This window comes from Anas platyrhynchos, chromosome 13 (genome assembly GCF_047663525.1).
Source record: "Anas platyrhynchos isolate ZD024472 breed Pekin duck chromosome 13, IASCAAS_PekinDuck_T2T, whole genome shotgun sequence".
NCBI classification, from domain to species: domain Eukaryota; kingdom Metazoa; phylum Chordata; class Aves; order Anseriformes; family Anatidae; genus Anas; species Anas platyrhynchos.
This window is the reverse complement of record NC_092599.1, coordinates 25,194,876-25,210,122: the sequence shown is the minus strand read 5'-3', so window position 1 is coordinate 25,210,122 and position 15,247 is coordinate 25,194,876.

Below are 15,247 nucleotides of genomic sequence, written 5' to 3'. Positions count from 1 at the left end.
AATAGGACCTCAGCAATATTACCACAGCAATAGGACCTCAGCAATAGGACCTCAGAATAGTGACCTCAGCAATAGGGCCTCAGCAATAGGACCTCATTATTGTGAACTCAGCAATAGGACCTCAGCAATAGGACCTCAGCAATAGGACCTCAGCAATAGGACCTCAGCAATAGGACCTCAGCATTGTGACCTCAGCAACAGGACCTCAGCAACAGGACCAAAGCAATAGGACCTCAGCAATAGGACCTCAGCAATAGGACCTCAGCATTCTGACCTCAGCAATAGGACCTCAGTAATAGGACCTCAGCATTGTGACCTCAGCAATAGGACCACAGCAATAGGACTTCAGCAATAGGATCTCAGCAATAGGACCTCAGCATTGTCACCTCAGCAATAGGACCTCAGCATTGTGATCTCAGCATTGTGACCTCAGCATTGTGACCTCAGCAATAGGACCTCAGCATTGTGACCTCAGCATTATGACCTCAGCAATAGGACCTCAGCAATAGGACCTCAGCAATAGGCCCTCAGCATTGTGACCTCAGCAATAGGACCTCAGCAATAGGACCTCAGCATTGTGACCTCAGCAATAGGACCTCAGCCGTGTGACTTCAGCAATAGGACCTCAGCATTGTGATCTCAGCATTGTGACCTCAGCAATAGGACCTCAGCAATAGGACCTCAGCAATAGGACCTCAGCAATAGGACCTCAGCAATAGGACCTAAGCAACAGAACCTCAGCATTGTGACCTCAGCAATAGGACCTCAGCATTGTGACCTCAGCAATAGGACCTCAGCAATATTACCACAGCAATAGGACCTCAGCAATAGGACCTCAGAATAGTGACCTCAGCAATAGGGCCTCAGCAATAGGACCTCATTATTGTGAACTCAGCAATAGGACCTCAGCAATAGGACCTCAGCATTAGGACCTAAGCAATAGGACCTCAGCAATAGGACCTCAGGCATAGGACCTCAGAATTTTGACCTCAGCATTGTGACCTCAGCAACAGGACCTCAGCAACAGGACCTCAGCAACAGGACCTCAGCAACAGGACCTCAGCAACAGGACCTCAGCAACAGGACCTCAGCAATAGGACCTCAGCATTGTGACCTCAGCAATAGGACCTCAGCATTGTGACCTCAGCAATAGGACCTCAGCATTGTGAGCTCAGCATTGTAACCTCAGAAATAGGACCTCAGCAATAGGACCTCAGCAATAGGACTTCAGCATTGTGACATCAGCATTGTGACCTCAGCAAAAAGACCTCAGTGTGACGACCTCAGCAATAGGACCTCAGCAATAGGACCTCAGCATTGTGACCTCAGGAATAGGAGCTCAGCCATATGACCTCAGCATCGTGACCTCAGCAATAGGACCTCATCATTGTGAACTCATCAATAGGACCTCAGCAGTAGGACCTCAGCAATAGGACCTCAGCAATAGGATCTCAGCATTGTGACCTCAGCAATAGCACCTCAGCAATAGGACCTCAGTATTGTGACCTCAGCAATAGGACCTCAGCAATAGGACCTCAGCCTTATGACCTCAGCAATAGGACCACAGCAATAGGACCACAGCAATAGGACCTCAGCATTGTGACCTCAGCATTGTTATCTCAGCATTGTGACATCAGCATTGTGACCTCAGCAATAGGACCTCAGCAATAGGTCCTCAGCATTGTGACCTCAGCCTTGTGACCTCAGCAATAGGACCTCAGTATTGTGACCTCAGCAATAGGACCTCAGCATTGTTACCTCAGCATTGTAAACTCAGCAATAGGACCTCAGCATTGTGACCTCAGCAATAGGACCTCAGCAATAGGACCTCAGCAATAGGACCTAAGCAATAGGACCTCAGCAATAGGACCTCAGCAATAAGACCTCAGCATTGTTACCTCAGCAATAGGACCTCAGAAATAGGACCTCAGCATTGTGACATCAGCAATAGTACCTCAGCATTGTGACCTCAGCAATAGGACCTCAGAATTGTGACCTCAGCAATAGGGCCTCAGCAATAGGACCTCAGAAATAGAACCTCAGCATTGTGACCTCAGCAATAGGACCTCAGCATTGTGACCTCAGCATTGTGACCTCAGGAATAGGACCTCAGCAATAGGACCTCAGCAATAGGACCTCAGCATTGTGACCTCAGCAATAGGACCTCAGAAATAGGACCTCAGCAATAGGACCTCAGCATTGTTACCTCAGCATAGGAGCTCAGATATAGCACCTCAGCAATAGGACTTCAGCATTGTGACCTCAGGAATAGGACCTCAGCAATAGGACCTCAGCAATAGGACCTCAGCATTGTGACCTCATCAATAGGACCTCAGAAATAGGACCTCAGCAATAGGACCTCAGTATTGTGACCTCAGCAATAGGACCTCAGATATAGCACCTCAGCAATAGGACCTCAGCATTGTGACCTCAGCAATAGGACCTCAGCATTGTGAGCTCAGCATTGTAACCTCAGAAATAGGACCTCAGCAATAGGACCTCAGCAATAGGACGTCAACATTGTGACCTCAGCAATAGGACCTCAGCATTGTGACCTCAGCATTGTGACCTCAGAAATAGGACCTCAGCAATAGGACCTCAGCAATAGGACCTCAGCATTGTGACCTCAGCAATAGGACCTCAGAAATAGGACCTCAGCAATAGGAACTCAGCATTGTTACCTCAGCATAGGAGCTCAGCCATAGGACCTCAGCAATAGGACATCAGGATTGTGACCTCAGCATAGGAGCTCAGCAATAGGACCTCCGCAATAGGACTTCAGCATTGTGACCTCAGAATTGTGACCTCAGCAATAAGACCTCAGCAATAGGACCTCAGTAATAGGACCTCAGCCTTGTGACCTCAGCAATAGGACCTCAGCAATAGGACCTCAGCCTTTTAACCTCAGCAATAGGACCTCAGTATTGTGACCTCAGCATTGTGACCTCAGCAATAGGACCTCAGCCTTGTAACCTCAGCAATAGGACATCAGCATTGTGACCTCAGCAATAGGACCTCAGCAATAGGACCTCAGCAATAGGACCTCAGCATTGTGACCTCAGCAATAGGACCTCAGCAATAGGACCTCATCCTTGTAACCTCAGCAATAGGACCTCAGTATTGTGACCTCAGCAGTAGGACCTCAGCAATAAGACCTCAGCATTGTGATCTCAGCATTGTGACCTCAGCAATAGGACCTCAGCAATAGGACCTCAGCAATAGGACCTCAGCAATAGGACCTCAGCATTGTTACCTCAGCATTGTAACACCAGCAATAGGCCCTCAGCATTGTGACCTCAGCAATAGGACCTCAGCAATAGGACCTCAGCATCGTGATCTCAGCATTGTGACCTCAGCAATAGGACCTCAGCAATAGGACATCAGCAATAGGACCTCAGCAATAGGACCTCAGCAATAGGACCTCAGCATTGTGACCTCAAAATTGTGACCTCAGCAATAAGACCTTAGCAATAGGACCTCAGCATTTTGACCTCAGCAATAGGACCTCAGCATTGTGACCTCAGCAATAGGACCTCAGCAACAGGACCTGAGCACTGTGACCTCAGCAGTAGGACCTCAGTAATAGGACCTCAGCATTGTGACCTCAGCAATAGGACCTCAGTAATAGGACCTCAGCATTGTGACCTCAGCATTGTGACCTCAGCAATAGGACCTCACCTTTGAGACCTCAGAAATAGGACCTCAGCAATAGGAGCTCAGCATTGTGACCTCAGCATTGTGACCTCAGCAGTAGGACTTCATCAATAGGACCTCAGCAATAGGACCTCAGCAATAAGACCTCAGCATTGTGACATCAGCATTGTGACCTCAGCAATAGGACCTCAGCAATAGGACGTCAGCATTGTGACCTCAGCATTGTGACCTCAGCAATAGGACCTCAGCATTGTGACCTCAGCAATAGGACCTCAGCATTGTGACCTCATCAAGATGACCTCAGCAATAGGACTTGAGCACTGTGACCTCAGCAATAGGACCTCAGTAATAGGACCTCAGCAATAGGACCTCAGCATTGTGACCTAAGCAATAGGACCTCAGTAATCGGACCTCAGCAATAGGACCTCATTATTGTGACCTCAGCATTGTGACCTCAGCAATAGGACCTCACCATTGAGACCTCAGGAATAGGACCTCAGCATTGTGACCTCAGCATTGTGACCTCAGCAGTAGGACCACAGCAATAGGACCTCATCATTGTGAACTCAGTATTGTGACCTCAGCAATAGGACCTCAGTAATAGGACCTCCGCATTGTGACCTCAGCAATAGGACCACAGCAATAGGACCTCAGCAATAGGACCTCAGCAATAGGAGCTCAGCCATAGCACCTCAGCATCGTGAACTCATTAATAGGACCTCAGCAATAGAACCTCAGCAATAGGACCTCAGCATTGTGACCTCAGTATTGTGAACTCAGCAATATGACCTCAGTAATAGGACCTCCGCATTGTGACCTCAGCAATAGGACCACAGCAATAGGACCACAGCAATAGGACCTTAGCAATAGGACCTCAGCAATAGGACCTGAGCCTTGTGACCTCAGCAATAGGACCTCAGAAATAGGACCTCAGCATTCTTACCTCAGCAATAGGACCTAAGCATTGTGACCTCAGCAATAGGAGCTCAGCAATAGGTCCTCAGCATTGTGACCTCAGCATTGTGACCTCAGCAATAGGACCTCAGCAATAGGACCTCAGCAGTAGGACCTCAGCAATAGGACCTCAGCATTGTTACCTCAGCATTGTTACCTCAGCAATAGGACCTCAGCATTGTGACCTCAGCAATAGGACCTTAGCAATAGGACCTCAGAAATAGGACCTAAGCAATAGGACCTCAGCAATAGGACCTCAGCAATAGGACCTCAGCATTGTTACCTCAGCAATAGAACCTCAGCATTGTGACCTCAGCCATAGGACCTCAGCATTGTGACCTCAGCATTGTAACCTCAGCAATAGGACCTCAGGAATAGGACCTCAGCAATAGGACTTCAGCATTGTGACATCAGCATTGTGACCTCAGCAAAAAGACCTCAGTGTGACGACCTCAGCAATAGGACCTCAGCAATAGGACCTCAGCATTGTGACCTCAGGAATAGGAGCTCAGCCATATGACCTCAGCATCGTGACCTCAGCATTGTGACCTCAGCAATAGGACCTCATCATTGTGAACTCATCAATAGGACCTCAGCAGTAGGACCTCAGCAATAGGACCTCAGCAATAGGATCTCAGCATTGTGACCTCAGCAATAGGACCTCAGCAATAGGACCTCAGCATTGTGACCTCAGCAATGGGACCTCAGCAATAGGACCTCAGCATTGTGACCTCAGCAATAGGACCTCAGCAATAGGACCTCAGCATTGTTACCTCAGCATTGTAACCTCAGCAATAGGCCCTCAGCATTGTGACCTCAGCATTGTGACCTCAGCAATAGGACCTCAGCAATAGGACATCAGCAATAGGACCTCAGCAATAGGACCTCAGCATTGTGACCTCAAAATTGTGACCTCAGCAATAAGACCTTAGCAATAGGACCTCAGCATTTGGACCTCAGCAATAGGACCTCAGCATTGTGACCTCAGTAATAGGAGCTCAGCAACAGGACCTGAGCACTGTGACCTCAGCAGTAGGACCTCAGTAATAGGACCTCAGCATTGTGACCTCAGCAATAGGACCTCAGTAATACGACCTCAGCAATAGGACCTCAGCATTGTGACCTCAGCAATAGGACCTCACCTTTGAGACCTCAGAAATAGGACCTCAGCAATAGGAGCTCAGCATTGTGACCTCAGCATTGTGACCTCAGCAGTAGGACTTCATCAATAGGACCTCAGCAATAGGACCTCAGCAATAAGACCTCAGCATTGTGACATCAGCATTGTGACCTCAGCAGTAGGACCTCAGCAATAGGACGTCAGCATTGTGACCTCAGCATTGTGACCTCAGCAATAGGACCTCAGCAATATGACCTCAGCAATAGGACTTGAGCACTGTGACCTCAGCAATAGGACCTCAGTAATAGGACCTCAGCAATAGGACCTCAGCATTGTGACCTAAGCAATAGGACCTCAGTAATAGGACCTCAGCAATAGGACCTCATCATTGTGACCTCAGCATTGTGACCTCAGCAATAGGACCTCACCATTGAGACCTCAGGAATAGGACCTCAGCATTGTGACCTCAGCATTGTGACCTCAGCAGTAGGACCACAGCAATAGGACCTCATCATTGTGAACTCAGCAATAGGACCTCAGCAACAGGACCTCATCAAAAGGACCTCAGCATTTTGACCTCAGCAGTAGGACCTCAGCCATAGTACCTCATCATTGTGACCTCAGCAATAGGAGCTCAGCCATAGCACCTCAGCATCGTGAACTCATTAATAGGACCTCAGCAATAGAACCTCAGCAATAGGACCTCAGCATTGTGACCTCAGTATTGTGACCTCAGCAATAGGACCTCAGTAATAGGACCTCCGCATTGTGACCTCAGCAATAGGACCTCAGCAATAGGACCTCAGCAATAGGACCTCAGCAATAGGACCTCAGCATTGTGACCTCAGCAATAGGACCTCAGCATAGTGACCTCAGAATTGTGACCTCTGCAATAGGACCTCAGCATTGTGACCTCAGAATTGTGACCTCAAAAATAAGACCTTAGCAATAGGACCTCAGCATTGTGACCTAAGCAATAGGACCTCAGAAATAGAACCTCAGCATTGTGACCTCAGCAATAGGACCTTAGCATTGTGACCTCAGCAATAGGACCTCAGCATTGTGACCTCAGCATTGTGACCTCAGCATTGTGACCTCAGCAATAGGACCTCAGCAATAGGAGCTCAGCCATAGGACCTCATCATTGTGACCTCAGCAATAGGACCTTAGCAATAGGACCTCAGCTTTGTGACCTCAGCAATAGGACCACAGCAATAGGACCTCAGACATAGGACCTTAGCAATAGGACCTCAGCAATAGGACCTCAGCAATAGGACCTCAGCCTTGTGACCTCAGCAATAGGACCTCAGAAATAGGACCTCAGCAATAGGTCCTCAGCATTTTGACCTCAGCATTCTTACCTCAGCAATAGGACCTAAGCATTGTGACCTCAGCAATAGGAGCTCAGTAATAGGTCCTCAGCATTGTGACCTCAGCAATAGGACCTCAGCAATAGGACCTCAGTATTGTGACCTCAGCAGTAGGACCTCAGCAATAGGACCTCAGCATTGTTACCTCAGCATTGTAACCTCAGCAATAGGACCTCAGCATTGTGACCTCAGCAATAGGACCTTAGCAATAGGACCTCAGAAATAGGACCTAAGCAATAGGACCTCAGCAATAGGACCTCAGCAATAGGACCTCAGCAATAAGACCTCAGCATTGTGACCTCAGCAATAGAACCTCAGCATTGTGACCTCAGCAATAGGACCTCAGCATTGTGACCTCAGCATTGTAACCTCAGCAATAGGACCTCAGGAATAGGACCTCAGCAATAGGACTTCAGCATTGTGACATCAGCATTGTGACCTCAGCAAAAAGACCTCAGTGTGACGACCTCATCAATAGGACCTCAGCAATAGGACCTCAGCATTGTGACCTCAGGAATAGGAGCTCAGCCATATGACCTCAGCATCGTGACCTCAGCATTGTGACCTCAGCAATAGGACCTCATCATTGTGAACTCATCAATAGGACCTCAGCAGTAGGACCTCAGCAATAGGACCTCAGCAATAGGATCTCAGCATTGTGACCTCAGCAATAGCACCTCAGCAATAGGACCTCAGTATTGTGACCTCAGCAATAGGACCTCAGCAATAGGACCTCAGCATTGTGACCTCAGCATTGTTATCTCAGCATTGTGACATCAGCATTGTGACCTCAGCAATAGGACCTCAGCAATAGGTCCTCAGCATTGTGACCTCAGCCTTGTGACCTCAGCAATAGGACCTCAGTATTGTGACCTCAGCAATAGGACCTCAGCATTGTTACCTCAGCATTGTAAACTCAGCAATAGGACCTCAGCATTGTGACCTCAGCAATAGGACCTCAGCAATAGGACCTCAGAAATAGGACCTAAGCAATAGGACCTCAGCAATAGGACCTCAGCAATAAGACCTCAGCATTGTTACCTCAGCAATAGGACCTCAGCAATAGGACCTCAGCATTGTGACATCAGCAATAGTACCTCAGCATTGTGACCTCAGCAATAGGACCTCAGAATTGTGACCTCAGCAATAGGGCCTCAGCAATAGGACCTCATCATTGTGAACTCAGCAATAGGACCTCAGCAATAGGACCTCAGCAATAGGACCTCAGCATTGTGACCTCAGCAATAGGACCTCAGCCATAGGACCTCAGCATTGTGATCTCACGTACAGGACCTCAGCAATAGGACCTCAGGCATTGTGACCTCAGCAATAAGACCTCAGCATTGTGACCTCAGAAATAGGACCTCAGCAATAGGACCTCAGAAATAGGACCTCAGAAATAGGACCTCAGCAACAGAAGCTCAGCAACAGAAGCTCAGCAATAGGACCTCAGCAATAGGACCTCAGCAATAGAACCTCAGCAATAGGACCTCAGAAATAGGACCTCAGAAATACGACCTCAGCATTGTGACCTCAGCAATAGGACCTCAACATTGTGACCTCAGAATTGGGACCTCAGCAATAGGACCTCAGCAATAGGACCTCAGGATTGTGACCTCAGCATTGTGACCTCAGCAATAGGACCTCAGCAATAGGACCTAAGCAATAGGACCTAAGCAATAGGACCTCAGCATTGTGACCTCAGCAATAGGACCACAGCAATAGGACCTCAGCAATAGGACCTCAGCAGTAGGACCTCAGCATTGTGACCTCAGCATTGTGACCTCAGCAAAAAGACCTCAGCATTACGACCTCAGCAATAGGACCTCAGCATTCTGACCTCAGCAATAGGAGCTCAGCCATAGGACCTCAGCATTGTGACCTCAGCATTGTGACCTAAGCAATAGGACCTCAGCATTGTAACCTCAGCAATAGAAGCTCATCAATAGGACCTCAGCAATAGGACCTAAGCAATAGGACCTCAGCAATAGGACCTCAGCAATAGGACCTCAGCAATAGGACCTCAGCAATAGGACCTCAGCAATAGGACCTCAGAAATAGGACCTAAGCAATAGGACCTCAGCAACAGGACCTCAGCAATAGGACCTCAGCAACAGGACCTCATCATTATGAACTCAGCAATAGGACCTCAGCATTGTGACCTCAGCAACAGGAGCTCAGCCATAGGACCTCAGCATTGTGACCTCAGCATTGTGACCTCAGCAATAGGACCTCAGCATTGTGACCTCAGCATTGTGACCTCAGCAATAGGACCTCAGCAATATTACCACAGCAATAGGACCTCAGCAATAGGACCTCAGAATAGTGACCTCAGCAATAGGGCCTCAGCAATAGGACCTCATTATTGTGAACTCAGCAATAGGACCTCAGCAATAGGACCTAATCAATAGGACCTCAGCAATAGGACCTCAGCAATAGGACCTCAGCAATAGGACATCAGCCATAGGACCTCAGAATTTTGACCTCAGCATTGTGACCTCAGCAACAGGACCTCAGCAACAGGACCTAAGCAATAGGACCTCAGCAATAGGACCTCAGTAATAGGACCTCAGCAATAGGACCTCAGCATTGTGACCTCAGCAATAGGACCTCAGCCATAGGACCTCAGCATTGTGACCTCAGCAATAGGACCTCAGCCATACGACCTCAGCATTGTGACCTAATTATTAGGATCTCAGCAATAGAACCTCAGCAATAGGACCTCAGCATTGTGACCTCAGCATTGTGACCTCAGCAATAGGACCTCAGCAATAGGACCTCAGTAAAAGGACCTCAGTAAAAGGACCTCAGCAATAGGACCACAGCAATAGGACCTCAGCAATAGGACCTCAGCAATAGGACCTCAGCAATAGGACCTCAGCAATAGGACCTCAGCAATAGGACATCAGCAATAGGACATCAGCAATAGGACATCAGCAATAGGACCTCAGCAATAGGACCTCAGCATTGTAACCTCAGCAATAGGACCTCAGCATTGTGACCTCAGCAATAGGACCTCAGCAATAGGACCTCAGAAATAGGACCTCAGCAATAGGACCTCAGCAATAGGACCTCAGCATTGTGACCTCAGCATTGTGACCTCAGCAATAGGACCTCAGCAATAGGACCTCAGCATTGTGACTTCAGCATTGTGACGTTAGCAATAGGACCTCAGCATTGTGACCTCAGCATTGTGACGTCAGCAATAGGACCTCAGCAATAGGACCTCAGCAATAGGACCTCAGCATTGTGACCTCAGCATTGTGACCTCAGCAGTAGGACCACAGCAATAGGACCTCATCATTGTGAACTCAGCAATAGGACATCAGCAACAGGACCTCATCAAAAGGACCTCAGCATTTTGACCTCAGCAGTAGGACCTCAGCCATAGTACCTCATCATTGTGACCTCAGCAATAGGAGCTCAGCCATAGCACCTCAGCATCGTGAACTCATTAATAGGACCTCAGCAATAGAACCTCAGCAATAGGACCTCAGCATTGTGACCTCAGTATTGTGACCTCAGCAATAGGACCTCAGCAATAGGACCTCAGCAATAGGACCTCAGCATTGTGACCTCAGCAATAGGACCTCAGCATAGTGACCTCAGAATTGTGACCTCTGCAATAGGACCTCAGCATTGTGACCTCAGAATTGTGACCTCAAAAATAAGACCTTAGCAATAGGACCTCAGCATTGTGACCTAAGCAATAGGACCTCAGAAATAGAACCTCAGCATTGTGACCTCAGCAATAGGACCTTAGCATTGTGACCTCAGCAATAGGACCTCAGCATTGTGACCTCAGCATTGTGACCTCAGCATTGTGACCTCAGCAATAGGACCTCAGCAATAGGAGCTCAGCCATAGGACCTCATCATTGTGACCTCAGCAATAGGACCTTAGCAATAGGACCTCAGCTTTGTGACCTCAGCAATAGGACCACAGCAATAGGACCTCAGACATAGGACCTTAGCAATAGGACCTCAGCAATAGGACCTCAGCAATAGGACCTCAGCAATAGGACCTCAGCATTGTGACCTCAGCAATAGGACCTCAGAAATAGGACCTCAGCAATAGGTCCTCAGCATTTTGACCTCAGCATTCTTACCTCAGCAATAGGACCTAAGCATTGTGACCTCAGCAATAGGAGCTCAGCAATAGCTCCTCAGCATTGTGACCTCAGCAATAGGACCTCAGCAATAGGACCTCAGTATTGTGACCTCAGCAGTAGGACCTCAGCAATAGGACCTCAGCATTGTTACCTCAGCATTGTAACCTCAGCAATAGGACCTCAGAATTGTGACCTCAGCAATAGGACCTTAGCAATAGGACCTCAGAAATAGGACCTAAGCAATAGGACCTCAGCAATAGGACCTCAGCAATAGGACCTCAGCAATAGGACCTCAGCAATAAGACCTCAGCATTGTGACCTCAGCAATAGAACCTCAGCATTGTGACCTCAGCAATAGGACCTCAGCATTGTGACCTCAGCATTGTAACCTCAGCAATAGGACCTCAGGAATAGGATCTCAGCAATAGGACTTCAGCATTGTGACATCAGCATTGTGACCTCAGCAAAAAGACCTCAGTGTGACGACCTCAGCAATAGGACCTCAGCAATAGGACCTCAGCATTGTGACCTCAGCAATAGGACCTCATCATTGTGAACTCATCAATAGGACCTCAGCAGTAGGACCTCAGCAATAGGACCTCAGCAATAGGATCTCAGCATTGTGACCTCAGCAATAGCACCTCAGCAATAGGACCTCAGTATTGTGACCTCAGCAATAGGACCTCAGCAATAGGACCTCAGCATTGTGACCTCAGCATTGTGACCTCAGCAATAGGACCTCAGTATTGTGACCTCAGCAATAGGACCTCAGCATTGTTACCTCAGCATTGTAAACTCAGCAATAGGACCTCAGCATTGTGACCTCAGCAATAGGACCTCAGCAATAGGACCTCAGAAATAGGACCTAAGCAATAGGACCTCAGCAATAGGACCTCAGCAATAGGACCTCAGCATTGTTACCTCAGCAATAGGACCTCAGCAATAGGACCTCAGCATTGTGACATCAGCAATAGTACCTCAGCATTGTGACCTCAGCAATAGGACCTCAGAATTGTGACCTCAGCAATAGGGCCTCAGCAACAGGACCTCAGCAACAGGACCTCATCATTATGAACTCAGCAATAGGACCTCAGCATTGTGACCTCAGCAACAGGAGCTCAGCCATAGGACCTCAGCATTGTGACCTCAGCATTGTGACCTCAGCAATAGGACCTCAGCATTGTGACCTCAGCAATAGGACCTCTGAAATAGGACCACAGCATTATTATCTCAGCATTGTGACATCAGTATTGTTACCACAGCAATAGGGCCTCAGCAATAGGACCTCAGTAATAGGACCTCAGCAATAGGACCTCAGCATTGTGACCTCAGCAATAGGACCTCAGCCATAGGACCTCAGCATTGTGACCTCAGCAATAGGACCTCAGCCATACGACCTCAGCATTGTGACCTCATTATTAGGATCTCAGCAATAGAACCTCAGCAATAGGACCTCAGCATTGTGACCTCAGCATTGTGACCTCAGCAATAGGACCTCAGCAATAGGACCTCAGTAAAAGGACCTCAGTAAAAGGACCTCAGCAATAGGACCACAGCAATAGGACCTCAGCAATAGGACCTCAGCAATAGGACCTCAGCAATAGGACATCAGCAATAGGACATCAGCAATAGGACATCAGCAATAGGACCTCAGCAATAGGACCTCAGCATTGTAACCTCAGCAATAGGACCTCAGCATTGTGACCTCAGCAATAGGACCTCAGCAATAGGACCTCAGAAATAGGACCTCAGCAATAGGACCTCAGCAATAGGACCTCAGCAATAGGACCTCAGCAATAGGACCTCAGCATTGTGACTTCAGCATTGTGACGTTAGCAATAGGACCTCAGCATTGTGAACTCAGCATTGTGACGTCAGCAATAGGACCTCAGCAATAGGACCTCAGCAATAGGACCTCAGCATTGTGACCTCAGCATTGTGACCTCAGCTATAGGACCTCAGCATTGTGACCTCAGCAATAGGACCTCAGCAATAGGACCTCAGCATTGTGACCTCAGCAAGAGGACCTCAGCAATAGGACCTGAGCACTGTGACCTCAGCAATAGGACCTCAGTAATAGGACCTCAGCAATAGGACCTCAGCATTGTGACCTCAGCAATAGGACCTCAGTAATAGGACCTCAGCAATAGGACGTCAGCAATAGGACCTCAGCAATAGGACCTCAGAATTGTGACCTCAGCATTGTGACCTCAGCAATAGGACCTCAGCAATAGGACCTCAGCAATAGGGCCTCATCATTGTGACCTCAGCATTGTGACCTCAGCAATAGGACCTCAGAAATAGGACCTCAGCATTGTGACCTCAGCAATAGGACCTCAGCATTGTGACCTCAGCAATAAGACCTCAGCAATAGGACCTCAGCATTATGACCTCAACAATAGGACCTCAGCATTGTGACCTCAGCATTGTGACCTCAGCAATAGGACCTCAGAAATAGGACCTCTGCAATAGGACCTCAGCATTGTGACCTAAGCATTGTGACCTCAGCAATAGGACCTCAGCATTGTGACCTAAGCATTGTGACCTCAGCCATAGGACCTCAGCATTGTGACCTCAGCAATAGGACCTCAGAAACAGGACCTCAGCATAATGACCTCAGTAATAGGACCTCAGCCATAGGACCTCAGCAATAGGACCTCAGCATTGGGACCTCAGCAATAGAACCTCAGCAATAGGACCTCAGCAATAGAACCTCAGCAATAGGACCTCAGCATTGTGACCTCAGCAATAGGACTTCAGCAATAGGACCCCAACAATTGGACCTCAGCAATAGGACCTCAGCAATAGGACATCAGCAATAGAACCTAAGCAATAGGACCTCATCAATAGGACCTCAGCATTGTGACCTAAGCAATAGGACATCAGCAATAGGACCTCAGCCATAGGACCTCAGCATTGTGACCTTAGCAATAGGACCTCAGCAATAGGACCTCAGAAACAGGACCTCAGCATTGTGACCTCAGCAATAGGACCTCAGCCATAGGACCTCAGCAATAGGACCCCAACAATTGGACCTCAGCAATAGGACCTCAGCAATAGGACATCAGCAATAGAACCTAAGCAATAGGACCTCATCAATAGGACCTCAGCATTGTGACCTAAGCAATAGGACATCAGCAATAGGACCTCAGCAATAGGACCTCATCATTGTGACCTCAGCATTGTGACGTCAGCGATAGGTCTTCAGCAATAGGACCTCAGCAATAGGACCTCAGCATTGTAACCTCAGCAATAGGACGTCAGCAATAGGACCTAAGCAATAGGACCTCATCATTGTGACCTCAGCAATAGGACCTCAGCAATAGGACCTCAGAAATAGGACCTCTGTATTGTGACCTCAGCATTGTGACCTCAGCAATAGGACCTCAGACGTAGGACCTCAGCATTGTGACCTTAGCAATAGGACCTCAGCATAGTGACCTCAGAATTGTGACCTCAGCAATAGGACCTGAGCATTGTGACGTCAGAATTGTGACCTCAGGAATAAGACATTAGCAATAGGACCTCAGCATTGTGACCTCAGCATTGTGACCTCAGCAATAAGACCTTAGGAATAGGACCTCAGCATTGTGACCTCAGGAATAGGACCTCAGCATAGTGACCTCAGAATTGTGACCTCAGAAATAGGACCTCAGCATTGTTACCTCAGAATTGTGACCTCAGCAATAAGACCTTAGCAATAGGACCTCAGCATTGTGACCTCAGCATTTTGACGTAAGCAATAGGACCTCAGAAATAGAACCTCAGCATTGTGACCTCAGCAATAGGACCTCAGCATTGTGACCTCAGCATTGTGACGTCAGCGATAGGTCTTAAGCAATAGGACCTCAGCAATAGGACCTCAGCATTGTAACCTCAGCAATAGGACATCAGCAATAGGACCTCAGCAATAGGACCTCATCATTGTGACCTCAGCAATAGGACCTCAGCAATAGGACCTCAGCAATAGGACCTCAGAAATAGGACCTCTGTATTGTGACCTCAGCATTGTGACCTCAGCAATAGGACCTCAGCAAT